Here is a 25,274-nt window from a genome sequence, read left to right as displayed (position 1 = left end):
GGTTCTGCCTATGCATGAACACGGTACATTTTTCCATCTTCTAAGATCTTCTTCTATCTCTCTCTTTAGGGTTCTGTAGTTTTCATTGTATAAATCTTTCACCTCTTTTGTGAGGTTGATTCCCAAGTATTTTATTTTTTTTGAGGATATTGTGAATAGAGTGTTTTTCCTCATTTCCATTTCAGAAGTTTTGTTGCTGATATACAGGAATGCCTTTGATTTATGCGTGTTGATTTTATATCCTGCCACTTTGCTGAATTCATTTATTAGTTCTAGTAGTTTCTTTGTAGACCCTTTTGGGGCTTCTAGGTATAGGATCATATTGTCCGCAAATAGTGATATTTTAAGTTCTTCTTTTCCTATTTTTATGCCTTTAATTTCTTTTGTCTGTCTAATTGCTCTGGCTAGTATTTTAAGGACTAAATTAAATAGAAGTGGTGAGAGAGGACATCCTTGTCTTGTTCCAGATTTTAGCGGGAATGCCTTCAGTTTTTCTACATTTAGAATGATGCTAGCCTGAGTTAGCATATAGAGCTTTTACAATGTTGAGGTAAGTTCCTGTTATCCCCAGTTTTTCCAGTGTTTTGAACATAAAAGGATGCTGTACTTTGTTGAATGCTTTTTCTGCATCTATTGAGATGATCATATGGTTCTTATCTTTAAGTCTATTGATGTGGTGAATAATATTTATTGATTTCCATATATTGAACCAACCTTGCATCCCAGGGATGAATCCTACTTGATCATGGTGCACAATTTTTCGATATGCTTTTGTATTCAATTTGCCAGGATTTTATTGAGGATTTTTGCATCTAGGTTCATTAGAGATATTGGTCTATAGTTTTCTTTCTTTGAAGTGTCTTTGTCTGGTGTTGGGATCAGGGTGATGTTGGCCTCATAGAATGAATTTGGAAGAGCTCCTTCTTTTTCTATTTCTTGAAATAGCTTGAAAAGTATTGGTATTAATTCTTCTTTGAAGGTTTTGTAAAACTCCGCTGTATACCCATCCGGTCCAGGGCTTTCTTGGTTGGTAGTCTTTTAATGGCTTCTTCTATTTCTTCCTTTGTTATTGGTCTGTTTAAATTGTGTGTGTCTTCCTGACTCAATCTGGGCAGCTCATATGACTTAAGAAATTTATCGATGTCTTCACTGTCTTCTATTTTATTAGAATATAGGGTTTCAAAATACTTTCTAATTATCTTCTGTGTTTCTGTAGTGTCTGTTGTGATATTGCCTTTTTCATCCCATATTTTAGTAATTTGAGTTTTCTCTCTTTTTCTCTTCGTTAGCATGGCTAAGGGTCTGTCAATCTTATTTATTCTTTCAAAGAACCAACTTTTAGTTTTATCAATTTTTTCAATTTTTTTTTTGTTTCGATTTCATTGATTTCCGCTCTGATTTTAATTATTTCTTGCCTTCTGCTATATTTGCTGTTGTTTTGCTCTTCCTTTTCTAGGGTTTTGAGATGTAGTGTGAGTTCGTTTATTTGTTGTTTTTTTCTTTTTTTGAGGAATGAACTCCAGGAAATGAATTTCCTTCTTAGAACTGCTTTCATTGTGTCCCATAGATTCTGGTATGTTGTGTCTGAATTGTCGTTTATCTCTAAGAGTTTTTTTATTTCCTCCTTTATGTCTTCTGTAACCCATTGATCATTCAGTACCATATTGTTTATTTTCCATGTGATGCTGGATTTTTCCTTCCTTCTTTTATCATTGATTTCCAGTTTCATTCCATTATGATCAGATATGGTGCATGGTATTATCTCCACACCTTTATATTTACTAAGAGTTGCCCTATGGCATAATATGTGATCTATCTTTGAGTAAGATCCATGTGCTGCTGAGAAGAACGTGTATCCACTTGATGATGGTTGATGTATTCTATATATGTCGGTTAAGTCTAGGTTCTTGATTGTGTCATTGAGTTCTATAGTGTCTTTATTCAGCTTTTGTCTGGAGGATCTGTCTAATAGTGAGAGTGGTGTGTTGAAGTCACCCATAATTATTGTGTTGTGGTCAATTTGACTCTTGAACTTGAGGAGAGTTTGTTTTATGAACATTGCTGCACCATTATTTGGTGCATATAAATTGATAATTGTTATGTCTTGTTGGTGGATAGTTCCTTTTAACAGGATGTAGTGTCCTTCTTTATCCCTTTTGATTAACTTAGGTTTGAAGTTGATTTTATTCGATATGAGTATGGCCACTCCTGCTTGCTTCCGAGGGCCATGTGAGTGGTATGATTTTTCCCAACTTTTCACCTTCAGCCTGTGTATGTCTTTTCCTATCATATGAGTCTCCTGAAGGCAGCATATTGTTGGGTTTGTTTTTTTGATCCAGGTTACTAGCCTTGTCTCTTGATTGGTGAGTTTATTCCACTAACATTTAAGGTTACAATTGAAATATGATTTGTACTTCCAGTCATGTTTATTTATTTATTTATTTTAGTTTGGCTAGTTTTTACTTTTTGTTTTTTTTCCTCCCCCTTTACTGAGATACCTCCCACTGTTGGTTTTGGGCACTATTTTTACATTCCTCTTCTTGTAGAATTTTGCCCAAAATGCTTTGCAGTGCTGGTTTTCTGGCTGCGAATTCTTTTAGCTTTTGTTTATTGTGAAAGATTTTAATTTCATTGTCAAATCTGCAGCTTAATTTTGCTGGATACAGTATTCTTGGTTGGAGACCATTATTTTTCAGTGTTTGAAATACATTGTTCCAGGATCTTCTCGCTTTCAAAGTCTGTGATGAAAAATCAGCCATTAACCTAATTGGTTTACCCCTGAATGTAATCTGCCTTTTTTTCCTCGTAGCTTTTAATATTCTCTCCTTGTTCTGTATGTTGGCTGTCTTCATAATTATATGTCTTGGAGTTGGTCTATTACAGTTTTGGATGTTTGGGGTCTTGTAGGCTTCCAGGATTTGGCAATCCATTCCATCTTTCATCTCTGGGAAGTTTTCTAGGATTATTTCATTTAATAGGTTGTCCATTCCTTTGGTTTGAACCTCTGTGCCTTCTTCTATCCCAATGACTCTCAAATTTGTTTTTTTGACGAGTTCCCCTAACTCTTGGATAGATTGCTCGTGAGATTTAAGCATCTTTTCAGTGTTGACTATACTCTTTTCAAGTTGATAAACTTTGTCTTCATTATCTGATGTTCTGACTTCTACTTGATCTAGTCTATTTGTAATATTCTCGTTAGCGTTTTTAATCTGGTTTATGGTTTCTTGCATTTCTAAAATTACTGTTTGGTTTTTTTTTAAGATCTCTATCTCCTGGTAAAGCTCCTTCTTTGCAGTTTGAATTTGTTTGTTTAGTTCGTTTTCAATTCTTGGATTTGCTGTCTCATGTCTTCTCTAAAATTCTGTTTCATCTGAGTTAGGTATGCCTTGATTTCTTTCCCTGTCCATGTTTCTGATGTTTCTAGGTCCTCCTGTAGATTTAAGTTGTCCTGCATTATCTGTAATCCTTTTTTCCCTTGTTTTTTCATGTTGTTCACGTTACTTTCCAGCTCTGTTTGACTGCTTTGTAACTGCTTTCTCCTATACATTTGTTTTGGCTTTGTTTATCTCTGTTGTCTCTCCTTTGTGGTGGGAGATTATGCCTATAGATGTTGGGCTTTATTGTACTTTAGAGCTGATTCATTCAATTTATAAAGGGCTTCCGGATTTTGTATGCATATAGTGGTTTGTTTTTTGTTCTTAGGACTTTAGGTTAGGTGCTATGCAGGTATAAGGGTTAGTATGTCCTGGCTACTTTAGAAGATTGCTCTACTGAAGGGGGATACTAACCGTCGATTGGATCAGGGTGTTGGTAGAAGCTAGGTATTTAGGAGCACTATAGAGGGCCTCAAAACATTCACCTATTTGCATTTAGACAGTTACACGAAATATAGGGCATAATGCTTGGGATGAAAGTTGGGGGGAAGGGGAAGGAAGGTGCTCTTGAAAAGAAAGAAGGAGAGGGAGATAGATAGCATAGAGGAAAATGGAAAGAACAATAAAACTTGGAAGGGGAGAGAGAGAGGAAAAAGGGAGAGAAAAAAATATAATGAAATAAGAAATAAAATTAGGTCTTAGAGATCCATTTTCTTCTCTTCCTGTAGGCAAAGCTGTGCCCTCTGGGCTGAGTTTTGCCCTCAAAGTGTCAACAGCAATCCCTGTAAGGTGGCTCCTGGGAGTCTCTCAATCCTGTTTGTCCAAAGCCGTTTCACTTCTACGGCCCCTCCTCCCCTTCCTCCTGCCAGCCAGCCAGGTCCTGCTCACCGGAGGCAGTTCCCCATGGATTTGGTTACACTTTCAGCCCCACCGAGTGCTCTATTTCCCTAACAACTGAGCACTCTCTCTGTCATTCATCTAAGCCCCAGTGCTGTGGAGCTGTGGTCTGGGAGTCAATTGTTTAATTTTTCCGGACCCCTTTGGTGGGCACACCTTCTCTGGCGGCTAAGACCATTGGTGTCGCCGCTGGTGGTAATGGGAGTTGGGGGTTGAGGATCCCCTCTGCTTCCCTCAGCCCCTACAGTCACGTCCACTCCGCTGGCGGTAGGAGGAGTTGGGGGTCTGGAGTGTCCTCTGTTTCCCTCCGCCCCTACCGTCACGCCCTCTCAGTTGGCGGTTGGGGGAGTTGGGGGTGGGGAGTCTTCTCTGCTTCCCTCTGCCCCTACAGTCACACCCACGTCACTGGTAGTAGGGGGAGTTGGGGGTCAAGAGTCCTTTGGCCCTTACGGTCACGCCCACGGAGAGATTTTGAAGTTTCCCGGTTGTTTGTATCTGGTGTGGGTGGGAGTCACACACCTGCTAAAGTAGATTCCGCTGGGAAGGAATCTCTTGGCCGAACTTTGGTGACTTCCCCTCTCTGCTATGGTGGGCCCCTGGCTCCTTACCGGAGTGTCCGAAGGGAGGGGTGGAACTGGCTTGTCTCTGGTCTGACACAATCTCTGGTTTTAGTTCCCAGTTCGCTATTTCATAAAGGCTTGGTTAGATTCCCTTCACATTGTCTGGGGGGGGTGGGAGCCGTTTGCCGGGTGGGCGGGGCCGTTAGCAGAGCCGGGAGGGCACGGCTGTCTGCCGGGCCAGGCGGGGACACCTCTCGCTGCGCCAGGCCGCCGGGGCGCTTGTAGAGCTGGGCAGCTGCGGCTGCGTGGCTAAGCCCTGGGCGGGCCGGGTGGCCGTTAGCAGAGTGGGTGGGGCCGCCAGAAGAGCCGGGAAGGCGGGGGCCCTCTGCCGTGTCGGGCAGGGACACTTCTTGCCACGTTGCTCCCGGCTGCTGGCCGGAAGCGGCTGGTGGCCTCTGGATTGGACCTCTGCGCCCGCGTGGCCGGCCAAGATTCACTTGTCTGGGACAAACTGTCACTTCTAATAAACTTACTAATTCCTGGCAGGTCTCCTTTTAACGGGATTTTGCTAGAAGTTCCTCCGTAGGTAGAATGTAGCTGTTTTAATGGGTCTTTCTGATCTCGTTAATGTGGAGATATTGAAATCGCTTTTTCCTCGCCGGCTGCCATGTTGGATCCCCCCTTATTATCAGTTTTGAGTTAAAATTCAATTATTTAAGAAATTCCTTCCATTTTCTTTAAGTAACTTAGGTCAGGTGATGATCAAAATTGACATAGAGGGCTGGAATTGTGGCTCAGTGGTAAAGTGCTTGCCTGGCTCATATAAGGCACTGGGTTCAATCCTCAGCACTATATATAAATAAATAAAATAAAGGTATTGTGTCCATCTTCAACTAAAATTTTTTTAAAAATTGACATAGATACTTCCTTATTGATGATAATTAGATGCATTTGCCTAAAAATCGGTGAGTACTTTGTCTATGTCTGGCATGTGTGAGGTGCTGGCTAGTTTACATGCTTTTCTCTACTTTAAGAAGTTCACTTTGTTAGTTGTGTGTGTACTATAGACAATTCCTATGGCTCATTTTCTATAAGCAGATCCCTGGCATATTGAGCTTGTGTCTTTTGGTATTCATTAGCTACAGACTTCTTTTAAAATACACCCCTGGAGCCGCACTTAGTAAATCAAATTTATTGCAGATTACAGTTCTCAGCACTGCAGGAATTTTATTAGGTATTTCTTTTCCCATCTCATAGTAGTGTTCATTTCTTGATTTATTTGGTGGCATATTATAACACCATCGGCTAAAGAACCTACTGAAAAACAATCTTGACCAGCCAAAGAAAAGTTGAACTAGTAGCCTTCCAAGAATTACATCTAAGTTAGAATTCAACCCTGGAGTTAAGACCATAGCTGACAGGAGATGTACATAAGAATTGTAGAAAAATTGTGATGTGGAAAGAGGTTGATGCCTGAGAAATGATGAAAGACTACTTGAGTAAATGGTTAACTTTCAGGTTTTGTTCATTTTGGACTTTGTTGATTTTCTGAACTGCTTACTATGCCTGCCTATCATTATAGAAACTTCTTGAATGAATTTCAATAACTGTTTTTATGATACACCTTAATGGATATTGTTTATGACTTCCATTCTAGTCACTGTAAACTTGTCAATTTTAGCACTGTTCTCTTTTAGCTATGAACAGGAGCGGTGGGTCAGAACCTTAGTTGTAGTGGGGTTATTTGGTACACTCAGGAAAGCAAGTACTCATATTGCTCTTACTATGTATTAGGCTGTAATAGGTACTTTTTTTCCTACTTATTTCACACATTTTCACAGCTATCATTTGAGTTAGTTTTTACTCTCCCCATTTTACAAATAAAGAAATAGGCAAAGAGAATATAAGAAACCATATAAAAATAATACAGCTATAGGAGGCCTTGGCCTTAGGGACTGGGCTCTTGTCCTCTTTGCCATCTGCCTCTTCCTTTAACTTATTGGAATTTCTGTTTCTTCATCAAAAAAAATTCTACAGTGAGTATGAATGCTAGTCTCCAAGTCCTGTCCAGTTCTAAGTTTCTGACTCAAATTCAGCAGTCTCAATAAAACCCACTCAGAGGGCTGGGGGTGTGGCTCGGTGGCTGAGTGCATGCCTAGCATGCACAAAGTCCTGAGTTCAATAATCCCCTGTTCTGAGAAAATAAAACAATAACAACAGCAAAAACCATCATGTATATATCTCATCTACTCAGGAGGCTGAGGCAGAAGGATCACAGATTTGTTTTTAGCCTCAACAACTTACTGAGATGCTTTCTGAAAATACAAAGGGTGGGCTGGGGATGTAGTTCAGTGCTAGAGCAGTTGCCTAGTATATATGAGGGCCTAGGCTTGTTCCCCAGCATCACATACAAAATAATAATAATAATTAAAAAAAAAGGGTTGGGGATATAGCTCAGTGGTAGAGTGCTTGCCTAGCATGTACCAGCCCTTGGGTTCAGTTTCCAGTAGTTGGGGGGGGGGGACCAACCAAATAAACAAAAGCCCAACCAACCAAACAAAAACACATTCATGACTGTGACTAAGGGAAATAATCAAAGTACAAAATATCCTAGGAAATAAAATATCCAGAATCATCCTCTTTGTGCTTCTAAGGATGTCTGGAGATCCAGGTGATATGGAAGGAAATGCCTCTAATTATTACTGTACATGAAGTTGTTGGTTAATTCAACCTGAGCTTGATGGGTACCAAAATCTGTGTGAATGATCCCAGCATTGATATGGCTCATACCACTCTGTGGATGTAGAAACAAATTATTTTTTTCTCTGAGTATATAGTGATGGATTTGTTAGAAGATAAAAGGGCTATTGTCTTGCTTTTCTCTGAGCTGGCTATACAAGTGGTGTCTGATAGGTATTTGCTACTGCCAATAATCACTGTTTTTTTTTTCTTGCTGAAGCTTTTTAACCCTAGTAGTCATCCACTCTTGATTCTTTCTGATTAAAGCAGGCTATTTCCACTGCAACTGAATCATTGGCTTTGCCAGCCACCACTGCTCACTCTACTGGTGAAAAACCAGCCTCTACCTCAGAGCAAAGCCTGTCCAAGGAAGGGACATGACCTTTGTCCTTGGAAAAACCCACAGAGCACACCTAGGCACATTCCCACCCTGCTAAGTTGTTTATCTACAAATAACAGAGAGATCTGCTGCGCCAGGTGTCCCTGACTCAGTCAGGCTAGGTGGGGATCCATAGCAGCCCCCTAGCAGCCACCAATCAGCATGAGACAGGGAAATACCTGGGATGCCAGATGACTCTCCCAGTAGTTTATGGTGGTCGATAACATGTTGGGAAACCATGTAGTTCAGCATATATACCCCTCTTGGCTTAAACCAATCAGTTCAAATGAATACCCCTTTTGTACTGACCAATCACCCCTACCCAACTTGTTCCCGCCAGTGAATGTGCTAATCATGTTTTAGAGTTGTTATTTGATTTTCCCACGGTGTGTGATGATTTGCTATGATGTATGTGAAGTCCCTGCCTTCCCCAAAGAGTGTATAAAACTGCTGCAAACCCTGGGCTCGGGGCTTCTCAGTGTCACCAGTTGCTGTGTGTTCACGCGGAGGACTGAGCTAGCTTGCAATAAACACCTCTTTGCTGCTTACATCTTGGGTCTCTGGTGGTCTTTTGGGGGTCCCGAATTCGAGCATAACACTTGCATCTAATGGGTTTCCTACACTTTGTGTTGCATCCATTCTGTGATCTATGATCACTTATTCCAAACCACAAATCAGGAAACTAAGCCTGACAAGAGAAATCTATACCATTTTCAGGTACAAAAGAAATTTTGGCTATCTCCTTAGTTTTATGTGTTGTTAGAACAACAAGACAAAATATTTGAAATTGAAACTATTCTAGAGGATCCTGCAGTTTTGAGGCAGGCTTCCTCAATGTACAGCAAATCTTTGTGAACTCTTACATGAAACTGGAAGTCATCCTAGGCCTTTCTCTTTACTAATTCCTATATTCATCAGCTTTCCTTCTTGTTAATCTCTGAAATTAGTTCTCTTATCTTTTAATAATTTTATTGATTTTAGATGTTAATAAGTCTGCTGATTTTTAAATGTTCATGATTTTTACCTCAGCTGTTAAAAAGAGTCTCCCTCCCAGTCCATCCTCTGTTATGGTGAGAACTTACCAATATAATTAGTAAGATATAAATTATAGGTATAAGGCAAGATAGAATAGATAATCAATAAGCAAGTAGGCTAATATAGATAAAGTTATATTAACTTAGCAACTTGATCTTGTAGCCTTGAATAGGATAAAGGACATAGGATATTATGATACTTATAATTATCCTATTATAATATTTATAGTAAAATATTATAATACTAATATTTATAGATATTAGTAAAATGACAGATGAAAAATGTGTGTGTAGGCCATAAGAAAACTGTAGTTTTAAGTAGGCTTCAAATAAATTACTAGTACTGAGTGTGTAAAGCAATTGCTCTGGTAGAGACTCATTAGTCGCTTGCAACAATTCCTGCCTTGCTGGGATTATGGGAATAGGGTCACTGTAGTCATTTGAGTAAAAAGATGTGACTATAGAAACTCCATCTTAGTTTCTTTGTTATTGCACCTGTGAAGAGAGAACTGCATGACCCATTTCTAGGAAGTAGAGACTAAAGCTGTTTTCTTATAAAAAATTGTTTTTCTGTACTTTGTACCACACAAATTGTACACTACTAAGGCTGCAGCGGTGGTCCTGGTGAGCTACATCCTGGGTTTGAATGCTCTTGTGGATCTAAGTCGATTCTTGCCCCGACGCCCAAATTCAGGATACAACTGTGTAGCACCTGCTTGAACCTGGGACTGTGATCAACTGAACTGCAAAGCTAATGCTTTTTATAGCTTCTGTTTTTCACTTGCTTGCTGACTGGAAAACTCCAGTCCTACCTAGAGCCCACAGGTCCCACTTATTAATGTGTTAATTTCTGTGATTGGCTGCTTACATGATGAGCAAGTCACTGAGTTGTGGCTTTTGTCCTTATGTTCTCCTTGGATGGACCAGGAAGCTGGTGTCCTCCCACAGAGCTTGAGTCTCCACAGTGGGTGACAGTCCCTGGCCAGGTAAATAAAGCTCTCTTTTGACTTGAAATTCGGACTTAGAGTATTTTCTGGAGTGGCTCCCCATAACACTTCCACCATAGCTTCTAGGAGTAATAATTTTTGAAATACAAATTCAACCATGTCATTTCTCTATTTAGCATGTATTCACAGTTCTCCTTTGCTTCCTGGTTAGCCTTAATATGGAGATAAAAATGACCATGGCTTAAACCATTGTAGAGGACATTTATTACATTTGGTTAATCAGCATCCTAAAGAATGTCCATGGCTTAAACCATCGTAGAGGACATTTATTACATTTGGTTAATCAGCATCCTAAAGAATGTCCATGGCTTAAACCATCGTAGAGGACATTTATTATATTTGGCTAATCAGCATCCTGATTTGCTTTTGGAGAATTACCTCTCAAAGCATCCCATGTTGGTTATATTCTTTCTTTGGGAACTTTGAGTCTTGAACAAACTTCTGCAATGATGGAGATATAGTAGTTAGAGCTAAGTAACTTCCTCAGGTTAGGTAGTCCCTAACAATAACATCTCTTAATGGACATGGGTCCTCCCAAATTTTATAATTTATGCAGTTTTGCCAACAGATGGGAACTGTTGCTTGCAGGCAATACCCCCATTCCTGTTTACCTTCTATTTCCTACAAATGCTCAGACCTTTAGTCATTTGTAATTATCTGCTATCGTTCCCTAGCACTTCATTGGAGTCTTTCAAACCACGAAGGCTTCACAAATGCTCTTCCCTCTGTGTTGGAATGCCTCCCACCCCATCTAAGCAGTGATTTTTGACTGTGTTCTCTTCACGTAGCACAGATGTCCTGATTGAGGTACATACCAATTTGAGTAATTGATAACTATCACTCTTCCCTCTTAGATCGTATTCTCTTTTGTTTTCAAATGATGTCAGGCACAAAATAAATGATTAAGAATTTTGGATAAATGAATAAATAAAAATGGATAGCAGACTTTGCAGTTCATGCATCAGGATTTATCTAATAGACAACAAATGGGACACATCTACAAATTTCAATAAAGGAATTACAAGCTGACGATCACAGTACCACCATAAAATGCAAGAGGCTGCCCCTAGGTGAACTGCTGATGAAGTTAAGGCACACCACAGAATGGATGAACGCAAAGACACATGGCAAGCAGAGTATGTATGTTATTAGCTAAGCATCTTAAAAACCTAAGTAAGTAAATTTAAAATGTTATTTTTAAAGCTAGAGGGGTAACCAGCCTGAGCAACATACTGAGGCCCCATCTCAAAAAAAAGCAAAATAATAAACAATCGAACAAAACAATAAAAGGTTATTTTTAATAAATATTTGTTAAATTGTGTTGTGATAAAGTGCACAGAATTCAAAGTCAGAAGGACAGCCTGTGTTTAAATTCTACACGTCTGTTTTTCACCTGTAAAATGGGACAATAGCGTCTACCTTATAAGGTTGTAGTTATGAAAACAGAGACACAATACAGGTAAAATGCTGAGCTCAGTACTTAGGGGTTCGGGTCATTCTCCTTTGACTGACTGCCACCCCCCAATCCAATATCTGCCCTCTTCTGACCCTTTGTGGGCAGCAATCCCTGGACTCCCTCAGTGCTTGGCTTCTTTTGGGCTTTGGCCAATGGTGGATTCCATCAAAAGACTTGAAAGCAGAGTGAGAGGTCAGGGTCTTCTCTCCACACTATTTTGCCTCTTGCTTTTTATCCTTTCCCAACTCCAGCTTTCTTCAGATGGTCCCTTCTTCGTAGATGCTCTTCTCCCAGGTGCTGGGAATACTAGGTCTTCCTTTTGTCATGTAAGCACCAGAGTCAGTTATACCTTCCCACCATCCCTAGTCTTTGGATGGCTCTTGTTTATTTCTTTAACCCTGCCCGCATCTCCACAAATAGTTGCTTTTCCTTAAATTTCCCTCATTTGACTGTCTGGGATAAACTCTGTTTGCTGTCTGGACCCTGACATTGTGCCAATCGCTTAAGAATGTGGGCTATTATTATTAGATATTAAATTATTAATAGTAAATGTTGACATTAAGTGTTTAATTAAAGTATTAAAGCAAATAGATACCATTAAAATAAAACAGGAAACCTCAAGTACATTTCATGTCAACAACTGACTGTTTGCCTATAGTTGGGAATAACTATAACTCCGAAATACTATGACAGAAATGTTTAAATTCTATGATGTGGTGGGTTATAGGGATAGAAATGAGCAAATCATTCTATATGAGTCTGACCTGAGGCAGAGGCAGATAGGGGATATTTCACTCATATTTTAAAATTATTATTATTATTATTTTTGCAGTTCTGGGGATTTAACCCAAGGGCACTCTATGTGTGTCCATACATCTCCAGCCCTTTGTAATTTTTATTTTAATAGTGGGTCTTGCAAGGTTGCTGAGGCTGGCCTCAATCTTGCTGTCCTTCTGCCTCAGTCTCCTGAGTCTCTGGGATTACAGGGGTGTGCCACAGAATCCAGCTAAGGTTATTTCTATCTGTATTAATTTCAGTCTATGTTCAAAGAACTTTTATGGAAGTGTAATGGAAAATGCATGGACTTACATTTTTTCCCTTAGGGGTCTATTTTTTTCTTTTTAACTTTCAGCCTCATCTTCCAAATCACACTCAGGAAATCAAAATTGTAGCACATTGAACAGACAAAGGTGACCACATTTTCTGAAGGAAAAAAAAATGTTTACTTGCTGAAACCATGGAGTAATGTCTTTGAACTACCCATAAATTTGGGCTTGTCCTCTACATAGCGTAGAGGTCATGCTCTTTTCCTTACATCATTTAATGAAGAAGAGAAGGCAGCTAAAATTTAATGTTTTGAACTGAAAACTTGTTTGGAGCTGTCTAAACCTCCTCATGTAATACATCCAAGGCAGAGACTGAGGTGGTGACACACTTTAAAAAACTGGTACTTTTTCATCAAAAGGTTCAATTCACTGGTCTTGTGCTTGTTTTAAAATAATATGTAATATGCATGATTCTCTGAGTAAATTAAAAATGTGAGAAATGTCCTTGAACTTTCCTTGGTACAAGAAGGAATTTTCTCCTCCCCTCCTTCAGTACAGTATGAGAACCTATTATGTGACCAGCACTCTGTTGGATCCTGGGGTACATTTGTGAACAATAAAGCAGAGACCATATGTCTCAAGTGTGGACTTTGGACTCACACTGCCTATGTTCACCTTTTGTTTCTGCCACTTTGGTGCCCTCTGACCCTGGACAGCTCATTTCACCACAAGAAGCCTTAGTTTCCCTTCCGTAAGATGAGTGAAACATATAGGACTAAATAAGAGAATGCTTGTAATTAGAATAAACAGAGCTTGGCGGAGTAAAGCAACTAAGGAATTCCTAAGACCTGTTGCAGCAAAACTGTTACTGACGGTATATACATGCACTTATGCATTTTCTCATATGGTCATTCATTCATTCAACAAATGATCTCTGAGCAAATTTCTATTCTGTTCAAGCATTTGTTATAGGAAAGAATGACAAATAGGCTAAACCTCATCTGCTTTCAGGAGCATATAGTTTAGCTATGCAGATAGACAACAAGCACATTGATAAAGTGAGTAAATGTGAGCACCTTGAGTGCACACACATTGAGCACATGGATAGAGAATGCATGCTTTGGAGACAGAATGTATGCCAGGGTGTGTGTTGGTTTGAAACCAATGGTTTCAAATGCAAGTCAGAAAGATGTATGTGGAAAATGTGTGTTTCTGTACTCACATATATACACATAAACACAAGAGGACATCATGTCCATTCTTTGTAACACTGTTTCTGATTACAACTTTCAAGAGAATACAGTGTGAAAGTTCAGAACATGGTTCTCTGAAGCCAGGCTGCCTGGATTGAAATCCCAGCCTCACCTTTCACTGACTAACCGGGGGAAAGTGATTTAACTTCTCTCTAGTTCATTTTCATCATCAAAGAAACAGAGATAATAATAAAGCATTTACCTCTTAGGTTTCTCATGATAAGTTAATGCAAGTGAGCTGTTGATCCTCAGTGTTAGCTCTTACTTGTCTTTAATCTTTTTTTTATTTTTGATGATGCTAGGGATGGAAGCCAGGGCTTCAAGACGGCACATGATTTGGCTCTACCATTAAGCTGCATCCCCGGTCCTTTTTATTTAGAGATAGGGTCTTGCTAAATTTCCCAGGCTGATTCTTCTGCCTCAGCCTCCTGAGGGGCTGGGATTACAGGCCTGCACCACTGTTTCAGGCTCTTGAACAATTTTTCTAAGGCAGAGTGGAAAGCGCATGGGCCCACTCCTTCATTTACCCATTAAGTGATTCAGCCAATAATTTAACTTCTCCCAATGTCAGATTCATCATGTTTAAAGAGAGATATCAAAAAACTTAATCACAGGAGATCACTTTAAAGGGTAAATGAGATCGCATATCTCTTGATAATTAGCAGCACTTGAAGAATGTCATTTATCCACCTCCACAAGATTAAAAGTCATTTGAACCAGTAGAGTATGGTGAAAGGAAAAACCAAGAAAGGCTTAAATGGTACTCCTGAGAATTACAATAAAAATATTATGTAGTGCTGGGCAAGGGTGTGCATGCCTATAATCCCAGTGACTCAGGAGAATCCAAGTTGAAGGCCAGTCTCACAATTTAGCCAGGCCCTGTCTCTAAATAAAATAAAAAGGGATGGAGATGTAGCTCAGTGGTAGTGCACCCCTGGGTTTGATCTCCAATCTCTCTCTCTCTCTCTCTCTCTCACACACACACACACACACACACACACAGAAAGTTCATATCACTAGAGGGGGAATCCCACACCTGGTGAACCAGAGGTACCTAGGAACTGTCCCCAGTCAATTACAGTGATTGGGAATATTGCACACATCCATGTTGGCTCCCATTACCTTTTACCCAAAGACAGTATTGTTACTATAGTTTAATCAACTGCTGGATAGACTGCATGGCCTGGGATCCAGCCTTTCTTTCTTTTATTTATATATATATATATATATATATATATATATATATATATATATATATATATATTTAATTTTTATTATTAGTTGTTCAAAACATTACATAGCTCTTGACATATCATATTTCATATATTTGATTCAAGTGGGTTATGAACTCCCATTTTTACCCCGTATACAGATTGCAGAATCACATCGGTTACACACCCACATTTTTACATACTGCCATACTAGTGTCTGTTGTGTTCTGTTGCCTTTCCTATCCTCTACTATCCCCCTCCCCTCCCTTCTTCTCTCTCTACCCCATCTACTATAATTCATTTCTCTCCCTTGATTTTTTTCCCTTTCCCCTCACTTCCTCTTCTATGTAATTTTGTATAACAATGAGGGTCTCCTTCCATTTCCATGCAATTTCCCTTTTCTCTCCCTTTCCCTCCCACCTCTCCTCCCTTTTTAATGTTAATCTTCTCATGCTCTTCGTCCCTACTCTGTTCTTAGTTGTTCTCCTTATATCAAAGAAGACATTTGGCATTTGTTTTTTTCTCCCTACACCCCCACGCCCCCCTCCTCCATGCCCTGTTCACTGCAGGACACCCTCCTTTCCTGCAGAGCTATCACAAAGGACAGCATTGGCATCTTTACTTCCAGCTGCCCAGGAGTGCCTATTGCCCAGAGTTTTGTTGCCCTTTCTCTGGGATTACTGCCAGTTGGGTATACAATTTCACTGAGGGGAGTTCCCAGTGGCCCTAGAAGCCAGAGTGATGAGGGGCAATTTACGTTCTTTTCCAGAAGGTCCTTGGCAGCACACGTTGGGAAACCCCGGGCGTTTGCACCAGGAACTGCGCCCTTGAGCTCCCCAAGAGGGCGCCTGGCCAGCGGGTACCCGCTTCTCCCACCGTCTTTTAGTGGGCTGGGCTGGGCCTCGGTCAGGAAGTGCCCTAACTCCTCTACCTCCTCTACCTCCAGCTTTTCTTATTTTTCTTTTCATTCTCCTCCCCCTCCACCTCCGCCCCTCAATGCCCCTGCCCGTGTCCTTTGTTCCTCCTCCCTCTTTTCCTTCTACCCCCAGCCACCTGCGCTGTCACATCTGGTTCTGACTGGCTAGGATGCCAGGCAAAGAAGAGAGACAAGAGGGTGGATGGGGGAGGAACGGGGAACAACTTGGCTGGGAGGAAGAAGAGAAAAAGAAGGTGGATCCCCCAAAGAAGGCAGGCCTCCCCCAGCTCTGTGGGGCCGCCCCCCTACCCCCTGTGGGGCTCGGCTGCGGCAGAGGGCAGCGGCCCAGGGACAAGGCATAGTGGGAAGGATTGACCAATACCCAATGCTGCGGCAGGGGGAGGGTCCCAGGATAAATGCTGCGCGGAGCTGTAGGGTGGAGCGGCAGCCAGGGTCTCCATCGCATCATCTGCGCGGTTGACACCTGTACTCAAGTTAAAGGGCTCTCGCAGGTCCCAAGGGTGTGCAGCCCTTTCTGCTACCCAACCTTCTATAGGCGAGAAGTAACTCCTCGGGCTCTGAACACTAGAGAGAGGCGGCGTTGACGCTTGTCACCTGCGGATGGGCTGCTTGTTTGGCATACAAGCTGCAACCTGAGGGTCCGCGGTGCTTTCACGCCCATCCCCTACACAACCGGCTCTTTGATGGAGTGATGGACTGCTTCTCCACGACGTGCACATTTCCCGGGGATCTGAAGGCTATATTGTGCATAGAATAGGCAGAGAAAAAGGGGTTCCTGGACGGAGGCTGGCGACCCAGGGTAAGGCTGGTGGCTGTTTGTCTCACAGCTTCTGGAGTTGTTGGCAGAGCAGAGAGGAGGTATGAAATCCAGGTGGGCAACCATTTCCTGGAGGGCAGTTAACTGCCCTGGTCAAGATCGGATTCACGCAGGTGCCCAAGAAGAACTGGTGTTGGGACACTCCGGGTACACCTGGGCTGCTAGGAAAGCAGTGCACGTGGCGTGGGACTGGCAGATTATATTTGGCTGCGCCAGATTTTGGACCACCAGGTCTGTCCTGCCACAAAAAGCATCCAGGAAATTTAGGAAGCATTTATACAAAATATATTACTTATACAGTAAGTTACTTGATATAATTCTTATTGGGCCAGTTTCCTGCCCCCCTCCACCCCCATATATATATGCAGTAGTGGACATTTGAACCTGGGGCCTTCCACCATGCTAGGTAAGTGCTCTACTTCTGAGTTACATCCTAGGCAATTTAGCAAGACCCTTTCTCAAAATAAAAAAATAGAAAGGTGTGGGGTATAGCTCAGTGATGGAGTACCTCCTTCAATCCCCAGTACCAAAACACAAAAATCAAAATCAAAACCACTCCTGAAATTCTTCAGGCTGGTATATATATATACACCTGAGGAAGCTGGAGAAGATTTTGAAGAGTGGTAGGACAGATTATACATTACATGATTACAATCTCTTTTAAGTAGTATGTAAATGGATTTAGTGTTATTACCAGAAAGTTGTTTTTCTCTCCTTAAAGGTTCTTGAAAGTAGAAATTAGATAATAAAATTCCTTAACCTGCAATTTTGCAATAATTCATACTATTGGCTCCACTGAGCAGCTTAAGAGCATCCTTGGATTGTTCCATTTTGTATATAGGTGCCTGGGAATGACAGGGACCCTTCAGATCTGTAGGATGAGTACCCAGCCAGAAAGGAGAAAGGTATGGCAAAGTAAATCAGGACATTAGGAAATCTTTACTGTCTTTTGACTTGGATTCTGAGAAGTTGGTAATGATGGTGTGCATTGGTTGGTGTCAGAATCTTTATCAGAACATATAATATTTGGGGGATGGATCTGGCCATGAATTTAAAGCTAGAGAATGGCAATTCTCCCTATGTGGTCAGATTTTCAGATTTTACCTCCTCACCCCAATCTTTACAACCCTCAAAATTTTTTTGTAGTTATTTTTTCCTACATTGAATTATCTTGTGAACTTCACTCATAGAGTGCAATGGGGTTTAGAAGAAATGTGGGAAGGTGAAATGACATAAGGTTTATTTAAGAAACTAGAAATTTCCAGAAATCACCTAGTGACTTTAATTTATTTTTATTTTTTCTTTTATTTCTTTCTTCTTTGTTTCCTCTTTTCCTCCTTCTCTTCCTTCCCTTCCTCCTCCTCTTCTTCCTCCTTCTCTTGCTTCTTCTTTCTCATTTTCCTGGTTCTAAAGTTCAAACAGGGTCTTGGGCATGCTGGGAACGTTCTCTACCACTGAGCTATATCGCCAGTTCTATGACTTGGCTTTTAATTAAATATCATAATTATCCATATTTTGAGCTAGCTGATGTTTTATTTAGGAGTTTTTTCCCCTCACTAATGTATTCTCTGCGGATAATAGTATTGAACTATAACTTAAAATTGAATTTAAGCCAGCCATGGTGGTACATGCCTGTATCCCAGTGGCTCTGGAGGCTAAGGAAGGAGGATCAAGAGTTTGAAGCCAATCTCAGCAAAAGTGAGGCGCTAAGCAACTCAGTGAAATAAAATACAAAATAGGGCTGGGGTTGTGGCTCTAAATAAAATACAAAATAGGGCTGGGGTTGTGGCTCAGTGAACCAGTTCTCTTGAGTTCAATTTTCAGAACCCCTCCACTCCCCCCAAAAATTGAGTTGAAGAGAAGAAGGCAAGATCACTTCCTATGATGACTTAAGGCTAGTGGGAAAGATGGGCATGTTTATAGTATCTATTATACAAGATAGTATAAATGAAGTCATATGACAGAATATCAATGGTATGCTATTTAATGACAAAGAAAAAGAGGCTTATTCAAGGTTAAGGATTGAAAAAAGTTTTGTGGTGGGTGCAGCATCTGGGACTAGAAGAAGAAGAAGTTTACCTGTGGGGAAGGAGGATACTAAAACAAGAAAGTGGCATACAGGCATAGAAATCTAGCATATTCAAAGAAAGCAGAGAATTCTGAAGTAGCCACAGGCTGATATTTAAGATAGATAATGCTAGAAAGTGGAGTGGGAATAGAGTATGGAGAACTTGACAAGTCATGTTAAGAAATTAAAATATGACTGAAATTTATTATTGTATTTATGCCAATAATCTCAGCATACATTATTATAATTTTATCTTTAAATTCAATTTTGTGACATTCCCCCCCCCCCCAAAGTAAGTGATTAGATCTCAATAATGTTAGTTTCCTATCAACATTACTATGAAAAAGTAATGTGTTCCAAATAGCCTTCTATGTTTTATTCGAATCCAACAAGATTTCCCTCCAAATCACAATCTTATGGTTTAACAACTCAACTGAATTCAAATTTTAGATAGGGAAACATCTCTACTTTCCTGGGCCAATTTACAGAGTAAAGCCACTTTCTATTATCTGTTTCAATTGTTAATCATAATAGTGTTTATTAAACATGTTATGTCAGGGAACCATTATTTTTATTTTAGGCTGAGAATTTTGATAAGGCCACTCAACTAAGTAAATAGTAGCACCAGAATTTGAACCCAAGCCATCTGCTTCCAGAGCTGATCCTTGGAACTGTTATGCTGTCACTAACAAGGGTGTCATACATGTAACTTTTATTAATAGCAGTTGGAAACTGGGCCTGGTACTTGCAGGAGTAATTTTTCTTCCATCCTTATTCCCATCATTCTGACCAGTTTCACTGTACACATCCAATAATGGGGCACTTTGCAATATGTTTTTTTTAGTACTAAGGATTGAACCAGGGGCACTTAATCACTGAGCCACATCCCCAGTCCTTTCTAATTTTTTTTTTTTAAATTTTGAGACAGAGTCTTGCTAAGTTGCTGAATCTGGCCTCAAACTTGTGATCCTCTAGCCCTAGCCTCTCAAGTTGCTGGGTTAATAGGTGGGCATCTCCATGCCTGGCATTTTTCAACATCTTAATACCCCTTAAAACTATTATATGATCAGATTGCAGAGCCTGAGACTAGAGAATCATAAGTTCAAGGACAGCCTTGGGAACTTAGCAAGACTCTGACTCAAAATAAAAGATGAAAAGGGCTGGGGATGTAGCTCAGTGGTAGAGTGCTCCAGTATTTCATGCCTAGTACTGGAAAAAATTATTATATGCTCTTATACTTTTATAACCCACTTGAAAGAAACAAACTCTTTGACTAAAGATATGGGATGAGAAAAACATTCATCAACATTCATAGCCTTAAATATGAGGACCAATCCAGATAGATTGTCTGGAAGAGGATCAATTTCCAATACTCTCATTATTCCCAATAAATTCCTCAAATGCACCAGATGTTTTTCTATTTCAGCATCTCCTGTACATCACTGTGTGTCTTGATTTTTTTTTGAAGGTGATGAAGCAAACATACCAGTTTGTACATGGCATTCTAAAGCGTGTATTCTGACAACAGTCCGGGCCCCACATGATCACATGTAAATTTATACAAAGCAGAAGAGGACTTCAGGGTCCACACCATCACTGTGGACTTCTGTACCAGAGCACCACTCCTTGGCCAGGCTTTGGGGAGGGTTGTATGGAAGACAGATAAACTGTAACAAGGGTCTGGCAGCACAGAGAGCATGACAAGAATGTGGGAAGCAGGTAGATGATGATGCCAATCTGTATCTGTGGACAGTACTCATTTTGCCTGTGTTTAACTCTGCTAAATCTCTAGAACTTTCCATCTGTGCTCAGACTCTGAATGATTTACAAAGCCTCTGCCTTCTCATCTGAGCTTGAGAGCAGGACTTAGACGTGGGTAACCAACCACTCACTGGATTGGTTGAGTAATTGGAGAGATGCTAGTCTCTCCCCACATATGCATCTATAAACCTCAGTTTCCTCATGTAAATCCAGGGGTTGAATGTGATCCATGGTGGCAAGTTCATGAGGTTCATCCAGGTGAGACACGTATCCTACATGAGCAAAGGAGGCTGAGGGTGGTGGCATGAGGGGAGGGAGCACAGGCCAAGTTCCAAATGCAAGCCAGCCTTGGCCCTTTGTTAGGAAGACATTAGGGAGGAGGGTGAATTGGAGAGATTATGCCTCATCCATTGAGGGACAAGGTTACTCAGGTCTAAATAATTATCATATAAAAATGAGAACCCAGTGTTTCCAGAACTTCTGATTTCTTGAGAAAAATCTGAAATTCAGATTATTATGGGAAATCTGCCTTTCATGTGTTTTGTTTTATTTTTGAGATAGGGTCTCATTAAGCAATTTACCTTCAGGCCCAGGCCTTTGAACTATTAGTTATCACATAACAAGGGCATCACACATGATAACTTTCATTAATAGTAGTTAGAAATTGGGCCTAGTACCTGCAGGAGTATTTTTTTTCTTTGCATCCTCACTTCCATTATTCTGATTATTTTCACTCTATACATTTAGTCATGGGATATTTTTCACACTCTTAATATATGGCCCTGTACTTCCATGACCCACTCAAAAGAAACTCTCAGACTCTTTGGGAAGAGAGAGGGTATGAGATGAGGCTCAGGTTGGATTCAAACTTCTGGGTTCAAACAATCCTCCTACCTCAGCCTCTGAGTGCTGGGACTGTAGGCAAGCCACAAACCCTTGATTGAACTCTTCCTGATTTGAAACACTGAAACATTTAAATTCATTCAAATTTGCTAAAAAACACAGGGCAGGTTAAACACACACACACACACACACACACACACACACACACACACATGCACACACACATGCACACACACACACCCTTAGAGATGAGATTTGGCCCTCGTGTTGCCAGTGTGTGATTAGGTGATGTCCAGGGTCCCTTCTATCTTCAGCTTCTATGACTCTAGACCAATCCACTTTATCTCCAACCTATCTTGCCCTTTTGCTGAAACACATCATCTTGTTCCTGGTATCCAGAGGGCAATACTTTAGAGGAGCTCTTTGGCAAGCACAGATATGACCATCTACAGGCCTTGCAGCTCAAACGATATCCTTTTCCCATGGCTGTGCTGTTGATAAAATTTAGAGTTGCAGCAGCTAATTACTTGTGTTAATTATTCCTTTCAGGGGCAATTCCAGGATCCAGAGCTGTTTCTTTAAATATCTTCCTTTCTCCTCTTCTTTCCCATTCCAATGGGAAATAAACTGCTAAGAAATTTATTCTGGTTTCCACTTGGACAAAGTGTACTTGTAGACTTGGCCCCAAGTGTACACTTGTACTCTTAAAGATGAGTTTCTTGGCTGGGTACAGTGGCACACACCAGTTCACACACCAGTAATCCTAACAACTGAGGATTTTAGGGCAGGAGGATTGGTAAATTCTAGGCTAGCTTCAGCAACTTGTGGGACCCTGTCTCAAAATAAAAAAGAAAAAGGAATGGGAATATAGTTTAGTGGTAAAGTGCTCCTGGGTTAAATCTCCAGTTCTTAAATTGAATAAATAAGTTATTGTAGATTATAGTGACCCTACTGTATGTTGAAACTTAAAATTAATTCCTTCTATCTTACTAAATTTTGGTACTTGTTATCCAACTTCTTTCTCTCCCCCACCCCACCTACCACCTTTCCTAGTCTCTAGTTATTACTTATTATTCTACTTTCCGCTTTGGCATGATAAACTTGTTTAGATTCCACATATGAACATGTAGTATTTGTTTTTCTGTACCTGGTTTATTTTACTTATGTAATACTCTTCAGTTCTACCCCTTTTTCTGCAATTGACAGGAGTGAATTATTTTTTTTTGATGGACACAATATCTTTAATTTATTTATTTTATTTATTTTTTATGTGGTGCTGAGGATCGAACCCAGTGAGGCAAGCACTCTACTGCTGAGCTATAACCCCAGCCTCAAGAGTGCATTTTTTTTTTATGGCTGAGTAATACTGAATGTTTAGCCATATTGGAAAGATCAGATAATTATCCAATCATTAAAGATAATCACCTGATGTTATGTTGATAAAATATTGATTTTTAAAAACTGAATTTCTTTATTTTTACCCATGAATTTGCCTAGCCTTTCAGATTCAGTGGTAGAAATAGACTCTGAGTGCCACAAAGACAGGGACCACACCTCCTTCACTCCACAGTGCATTCTAAATGTATTTAATTCATTGTTTTGAAAGAAAGATGTTTGATTATTTGAATATACAGGGGATTTGGGTAAGCAGATTTTCTATGTACTCATTCATTCCTTTTATAACAATATGTTGAGCATTTACTATGTGTCAAAGTTGATAAGCTGGGCAGGGTGGTGCATGCCTGTAATTTTAGCCACTTTGATGCTGAGGCAGAAGGATTGCATATTTGAGGCCAGTCTTAACAATTTACCGAGACCCTGTCTCAAAATAAAAAAATAAAAAGGAATGGGGATATAACTCAGTAGTTGAACAGCCATGGGTTCAATCCCCCATGTTGGTTTCTTTTTCTTTTTTTATTGATTTTGTTTTTTAAATACATGACAGTGGAATGCATTATAATTCTTATTACGCATATAGAGCACAGTTTTCCATATCTTTGTATATAAAGTATGTTCATGCCAATTCATGTCTTTATACTTGTACTTTGTTGTTTATTTTGCATTATAATTCTGCCAAACAGCAATAAAACAAACTAAAATAAAAGTTAAAAAGGGTTAGGGATATAATCAGTGGGAGAGACTCCCTGAGAGCAATACCCAGTACCACCACCACCACCACCACCATCACCACAACAAAAAACCAGTCAGCCAGAAACTATGTGTCAGTCATAATTCTTAGTACTAGGAATATAGGATTGAGTTGAGGGTTTGATCCCATCACAAAAAATAACAATCCATTGTAATAAAGTTTGTCACAGCAACATTGCCCAAATTGCTGTGAGATCATAAAGGAAAAATATCTTAATTGATGGAAAGTTTTATGGTGTTATCAAGAAGGAGAAAACCTTTAGCCTGTGTCATGAAGAAAGAGCAGGAATTTGACAGGTAGGTTGGAGATGGGCCTTCCATTGCCTCCGGTAGCTGGTGGGCATGAAGAGTCTAGGTCTAGAGGAGGAAAGGATCAGGGCCTAAGTACTGAGTTGTGAATTGTGGGATCTGGAGCACAGGTTTGTGGGACATCCTAGAGAATGTGGGTGGGGCATGGTCTCAATAAACCTTTAGAGGAAAACTATACCAGTAGGGTATCTAGTATTTTCTTTAACCACTGAATAGTCCCTTTATTATTATTTGAGAGAAGATCTTGCTAATTTTGTGAGTCTGTCCTCAAATTTGCAATCCTCCACTTCAGCCTCTCAAGTTCCTGGGATTATAGGCATATACCACTGTGCCCAGTATAGCTGGGTGTTTATTCATTGTCTTATCTTTTAGTACTGGGAATTGAATCCAGGGGTGCTCTACCCCTGGGCAACATTCCCAGCCCCCACCTTTTAAGTTTGAGACATGTTCTCACTAACTTATAACTTGCCATACTCCTGCCTCAGTCTCCTGAGTCACTGGGATTGCAGGCATTAGCCACCCCACTCACCATGGTGGGGTGTTTAAAGGTAAAAATATCTAATATCATGTAGAAAAATCATGGACTTAGAAAGTAAACTTTTTCATTTTTTACTCATGATTTTTGAATAATGTTATAGTTTCAGTGATAGAAAACTATAAGTCCACGAGGTCCAAATGATTGTTCTTGTTTTCCTAGTGTGCTTTTAAGTAAGAAATGAGGTGAAAACCTGTGTTCTGCTAATGGATAAGCTGTGGGTGATGAGGAGCAAGGGAGAATTTGCAAAGTGGAAGCACAATTAAATACCGTCTGAGAACTATGGTCTGGGAGGATGAGTCAGCAGAGGACTCATCAGTAAGTAGGTGGCTGTGACAGGCCAAGGATTTGTGGGGGAGATGGAGAGGAAGAGTATGGTACAGAGCTCACTGTCTGAAGGACCCTGGGACCCTGGGTAAGGAGGAGCTGGGATGCCATGAAGAGGAGGCTTTGTGCTTAGGATGATGGAATTAGGTGATGTTGGTTTCCAGATGGAATTCAGGAAGAGGGATGATGGGCATGTTGAGTGTGAGGGGCCTGAGAACATCCAGGTGAGATCTCGACAATGGTGAGAAGTTGGCTGGAAAATGGATCTGGAGTTCTGAAGAGAGGTCAGGGCTGGGGTGGAGATGTCAGACTTCTTGTGTTGCATGTTGTGATCATGTAGTGGAATCAGAGCTTGGGAGGGTCACAGAGCTTGGGAGGGATCATGAAAATTATGGGGCAGTTTTGTGTTTTGTTGTTTTGTTTTCAAAGGAGAGAGGTAAACAGTGTTAGGTCTGAGGAGGCTGCACTAAGGGGGTGGTGAGGAGGTAGGGATATTACATCAAGGACATTATTCTTGTTTGGATGCATCAGAAGACATAAAGCACTGATTTGAGGAATGATGAAGAGGCTAGG

At 40.4% G+C, this 25,274-nt stretch overlaps 2 protein-coding genes across 2 annotated transcripts in view; both read left to right on the top strand.

The window, feature by feature from the left end:
• Window positions 1–25,274, top strand: part of LOC308634548 (myoregulin) — a 240,215-nt gene that overhangs the window by 23,533 nt on the left and 191,408 nt on the right. The gene's annotated exons all lie outside the window — the stretch shown is intronic.
• LOC308634547 (coiled-coil domain-containing protein 6-like) overlaps window positions 16,044–25,274 on the top strand; it is a 164,723-nt gene continuing 155,492 nt past the window's right edge. The window contains exon 1 of the mRNA XM_081268421.1: window positions 16,044–16,126. The gene's annotated coding sequence lies outside the window, so the exon portion shown is untranslated. The remainder of the gene's footprint in view (window positions 16,127–25,274) is intronic.

This window comes from Spermophilus citellus, assembly GCF_964194105.1.
Source record: "Spermophilus citellus genome assembly, chromosome: 15".
Taxonomy (NCBI): Eukaryota; Metazoa; Chordata; class Mammalia; order Rodentia; family Sciuridae; genus Spermophilus; species Spermophilus citellus.
The sequence above is the reverse complement of the archived record's forward strand: the minus strand, read 5'-3'. Positions and strand labels throughout refer to the sequence as shown.